The 5668-nt window shown below is 44.2% G+C and overlaps 1 pseudogene; it reads right to left on the bottom strand.

Moving 5' to 3' along the window:
- Window positions 1–232: 232 nt before the first annotated feature.
- LOC102002026 overlaps window positions 233–5668 on the bottom strand; it is an 11144-nt pseudogene continuing 5708 nt past the window's right edge.

Raw genomic sequence — 5668 nt, 5'->3', positions numbered from 1 at the left:
GTCCTGCTACTGGGGCTTCTTTGTATCACACCAGCCTGTCCCCGAAGGCCGCCCTTTTGTCTGAAGGTCCTTGGAGCCCAGTAAGAGGCCCTGCTCCTGTACTGAGGAGCTCCTGTGTGGTGAGTGAGTGGCTGCCCAGCTGGCCGGTCGCGAGAATGGAGTCCAGGCCCCCTACAATTCCATAAAATTTTCTTGGCATCCAGCGGGGCATGTTTCCGGCTACTGGCTTTTGTTACAAAATCCCATCTTGGCCCCAAGCACTCCTTTTCATCTGTGGGGTCCTTTGATCCACCAGGACAGCCTGCTTCAGGGTGGAGGGCATCTGAGATCCAGATACACTGCTGAAGGGACCTAAGAGAGGGTAGACTAAGAAAAATTCCCAAGGACGTAGTCAGCCACAGTAAAGATTGGACCAAGATGCCAAGATTCTCCTGGCCTCATTTGAAAAAAGAGATGGGCAGGTGACAATGCAAGAATTCCTCCAACAATCTAAAAAGCAACATGTTAACACAAGAACCCAGCAAACATGCAACAGGAAGACATGAACAGCCTAACACAGAAGAAGTAGAAGAAATCGACTTTAAACGTAACCTTATGAAAATGATGGAGATCCTTAAACAGGAAGTGAAGAACTCTCGTAAAGAAATGGAAGAAAAGACAAACATAAAGTTAGAAGAAATTAATAAATCCCTCAAACATACCCAAGAAAACCAAGAAAAAAACAGTCAAACAGGTAATGGAAATAGTTTAAGACTTGAAGACCAAAATGGAGGTAATAAAGAAAACACAAACCGAGGGAAGCTGGATATGAAAAATCTCGGTAAAAGAACAGGAAATACAGAGACAAGTATAACCAACAGAATGCAAGAGATAGAAGAAAGTATTTCAGGTGCTGAAGATAGTATAGAGGAAATAAACTCATTGATCAAAGAAAACAGCAAAACCAACAAAATCTTAACACAAAACATCCAGGAAATCTGGGACACCATGAAAAGACCAAACCTAGGAATAATAGGAGTAGAAGGAGAGGAATTCCAGCTCAAAGGCCCAGAAAATATATTCAACAAAATTATAGAAGGAAACTTTCCCAACATAAAGAAGGATATTCCTATGAAGGTACAAGAAGCTCACAGAACACCAAATATACTAGATCAAAAAAATCCTCTCACCATATAATAATCAAAACACAAAACATACAGAATAAAGAAAGAATATTAAGAGCTGCAAAGGAAAATGGTCAAGTAATATATAAAGATAAACCTATCAGAATTACACCTGACTTCTCAATGGAAACCATGAAAGCCAGAAGGTCTTGGATAGGGTGCTGCAGACACTAAGAGACCATGGATGCAAGCTCCAGACTACAATATCCAGCAAAGCTTTCTTTCACCATCGATGTTGAAAGCAAGATATTCCATGACAGAAACAGATTTAAGCTATACGTAGCCACAAACCCAGCCTTACAGAAAGTACTAGAAACAAAACCTCAACCCAAGGAAGCTAATGACACCCGCAATAGCACACATATCTGAAAACCCTTCACCAGCACAATTCAAAGAGTGGAAACACAAATACTACCACCAAAAAAAAAAAATAACTGGAGTTAACAAACAATGGTCATTAATGTCGCTTAAAGTCAATGGACTCAATTCACCTATAAAAAGACACAACTTTAGAAAGTGGATATGAAAACAGGATCCAACATTCTGCTATTTACAAGAAACACGCCTCAGTGTCAAAGACAGACACCATCTGAGAGTAAAGGGTTGGGAAAGGGTTTTCCAATCAAGCAAACCTAAGAAACCAGTGGGTGTGGCTATCCTCATATCTAACAAAATTGATTTAAAACTAAAATCAATCAAAAGAAATGGAGAAGGACCCTTTATACTCATAACAGGAGCAATATACCAGGATGAAGTCTCAATCCTTAATATCTGTGCCCCTAATATAAAAATACCCACATATGTAAAAGAAACATTACTTGGCCCTCATAGGTTAAAACATATGTGGGTGGAGTAAACAGAACAGAATGCTGGGAGGAAGAGGAAGTGAGCTCAGAGGCCATGCTCTCCTCTCCAGGGCAGACGCAATGAACTCCAACCCAGGATGGACGTAGGCTAGAATCTTCCTGGTAAGCGCACCTTGGGGTGCTACACACATTATTAGAAATGGGCTAGTCCAGGTGCGAGAGTTAGCCAAGAAGAGGCTAGATATAATGGGCTAAGCAGTGTTTAAAAGAATACAGTTTGTGTGTTGTTATTTCAGGTAATGCTAGCCGGTGGCGGGAGCTGGGTGGCAGAATGCAGCCCCGCAGCTTCTACAACAAAAGTCCTTACAGATGTCCACATCGCACTTCATGATGGAGTTGAAGGTGGTTATGTGGATACCACAGGACTTAATGCCCAGGAAAGAAGGCTGGAAGAGAGCTTCTGGACACCGGCACCACTCATTGCCGATGGTGACCACTTGGCCATCAGGGAGCTTATAGCTCTTCTCCAAGGAAGAGGATGATGCAGCAGTGGCCATTTCCTGCTCAAAATCCAGGGCAACATATCACAGCTTCTCCTTAATGTCACACATGATTTCCTGCTCAGCCGTGGTGGTGAAGCTGTAGCCCCTCTCAGTCAGGATCTTCATGAGGTAGTTTGTCAGGTCCCGGACAGCCAGGTCCAGACACAAGATGGCGTGGGGAAGGGCTAAGCCCTCGTAGATGGGCACTGTATGTGTGGCCCCGTCACAAGAGTCCATAACAATGCCAGTGGTGCACCCAGATGCTTACAGGGACAGCACCTCCTGAATGACCACTTACATGGCTGGGGTGTTGAAGGTTTCAAACATTATCTGCGTCATCTTCTCTCTGTTCGATTTGGGGTTCAGGTGGGCCTCAGTCAGAAGCACCGGGTGCTCCTCAGGAGCCACATGCAGCTTGTTGTAGAAGGTGTGATGCCAGATCTTCTCCATGTCTTCCCAAATGGTGATGATGCCGTGCTCGATGGGGTAATTCAGGGTCAAGATACCTCTCTTCCAGTGATCTAAGAGGATGCTGGCTATTAAGAGATGCAAGCATTTTGAACTGGATGGTGATAAGAAGAGAAAGGGCCAAATGATCCAGTTCTAAGCTGACCTTGTTATGAAGACAATAAAATCATGAGCTTTCACTCAAAAAAAAAAAAGGATACCTCTCTTTCTCTGGGCCTTGTCTCCCACATATGAGTCTTTCTGGCCCATGCCCACCATGACACCCTGGTGTTGGGGGCACCTGACAATGGATGGGAACATGGCCCTGGGGGCATCGTCGCCAGCAAAACCAGCTTTGTACATGACAGAGTCATTGTCAATGACGAGCACGGCAATTTCTTCTTCCAATGCAATCAGTGAAGGCCAAAGAGACAGAGCAGCAGAAAGACACACAGCACAAACCAGTGGCAGAGTGTGAGCCTATGCCCCCAACTTTTGCCTTCCGATCTTCTCTGCTTGCAATTTCCAGGAGAACCAATGTATGTTGTTCTTTGGTTTCACCTTATTACTTAGCTTTTCTAGGATCACAAACTATAGGCTCAATGTCCTTTGTTTATGGCTAGAATCCACTAATGAGTGGGTACATACCACATTTGTATTTTTGGGTCTGGGTTATCTCACTCGGGATGGTGTTTTCTATTTCCATCCATTTGCATGCAAAATTCAAGATGTCATTTTTATTGTCACTGATTAGTGTACTAATGTGTCAATGTGACACTTTCTTTATCCATTCTTCCACTGAAGGGCAACTAGTGTGTTTCCAGGTTCTGGGTATTACAAATAATGCTGCTATGAACATAGTTGAACAAATGCTTTTGTAGTATGATTGGGCATTTCTTGGGTGTATTCCCAAGAGTGGAATTGCTGGATCCTGAGGTAGTTTGACTCCAAATTTTCTGAGAAACTGCCACACTGATTTCCAAAGAGGTGGCACAGGTTTACATTCCCACCAACAATGGATGAGTGTCAGCATAGGTTATCATTTGTGGTTTTGATTTTAGCCATTCCGACAGGGGTAAGATGGTATCTCAAATTAGTTTTTATTTGCATTTCCCTGATAGCTAAGGAAGTTGAACATGCCCTTATGTATCTTTTGCCATTTGAATTTCTTCTGTTGAGAATTCTCTGTTCAGTTCAGTACGCCATTTTTGAATTGGGTTATTTAGAATTGTAACATCTAGTTTCTTGAGTTCTTTATATATTTTGGAGATCAGTCCTTTGTCTGATGGGGGGATGGTGAAGATCATCTACCATTCAGTAGGTTTCCTTTTTGTCTTTTTTTTTAACTTTTTTTTATTGAGAAAAGGAAAAAAAAATATCTGCCTCCTCCCAGCCTCCCATTTCCCTCCCCCTCCTCCCACCCTTCTCCCCCTCCCCCCACTCCTCTCCCCCTCCCTCTCCAGTCCAAAGAGCAGTCAGGGTTCCCAGCCCTGTGGAAAGTCCAAGGTCCTCCACCGTCCGTCCATGTCTAGGAAGGTGAACATCCAAACTAGCTAGGCTCCCACAAAGCCAGAACATGAAGTAGGATCAAAACCCCATGCCATTGAGAGGGGCTACAGCTTCACCACCATGGCTGAGCAGGAAATCATGCATGGCATTGAATCAAAGTCCTGTTCTTAATTAATCCTCCCGGTAACTACTGGGGAGCTCCACAACCATGTGTCTTCTTAGAAGAAAGGTCCCTCCTTGCCAGGTCCAACTGGTTATTGTGGTTCTGTGAAATGCATGCTTATTATCTGTTTGTATACAAACTGAGAACCATGTGGCATGAGCAAAACTATGAAGTAAAAGCCCTATCACCGACTCTATCCAGTCTCTTCTGAAAACCCATCATTTGTTTTTTGTTTTTTTTTTCTTCTTGGTTTTTCGAGACAGGGTTTCTCTGTGGCTTTGGAGCCTGTTCTGGAACTAGCTCTTGTAGACTAGGCTGGTCTCAAACTCACAGAGATCTGCCTGCCTCTGCCTCCCGAGAAAACCCATCATTTGTGAAAGTTCATGTCTGACCTTCTAAAAGAAAATGCCTCTGAGTTTAATGTTAAAGCTTGCTTTGGCAGATAGATTCCATATCAGGCAGCCATTTAGGAAAATGCCAGCAGAGAGGGTGAAAGCTCTAGTTGGGTATATGATGTCACCACCACTAACTAGATTCATTTGCCCCCAAAAGTGGTCGATTGAGTACCAAACCCCCAATCCTGCATTTACTAGTTGGTGTCTTCTGTTGAACTTTCTGGAATGTCCAAGGCAGAGGTAAGAAGCTGGGAGGCAGAGGGACCCTTTGCTCCTCAGGGGCCTCTACAGGTCTCAGGTACACAGGTCACCCTATCCATACCAGCTCCCGGATGATAGGTCTTTTCTTCCCCTCCTGTGTGTCTCATTGCAGGCCTTCCCACCTCCTTCTTGCTTGCAATGAAGACTAAGGACTCTGTCCTCTGGGACCTTTTAGGAACCTCTGTAGTAATAGGGTCGGCAGGGCTGCATCCCTGACACCCGGCCGCCCGCACGGCTAGCTTTACCCGAAATAATTACACGGACACTGTATTCATTTAATCACTGACTGGCCATTTCTATCTAGCCTCTTCTAGGCTAACTCTCGCACCTGGACTAGCCCATCTCTAATAATCTGCTGTAGCCCACAAGGTGGCTTACCAGG

This window comes from Microtus ochrogaster, chromosome X (assembly GCF_000317375.1).
Source record: "Microtus ochrogaster isolate Prairie Vole_2 chromosome X, MicOch1.0, whole genome shotgun sequence".
In the NCBI taxonomy this organism is placed as follows: Eukaryota; Metazoa; Chordata; class Mammalia; order Rodentia; family Cricetidae; genus Microtus; species Microtus ochrogaster.
The sequence above is the reverse complement of the archived record's forward strand: the minus strand, read 5'-3'. Positions and strand labels throughout refer to the sequence as shown.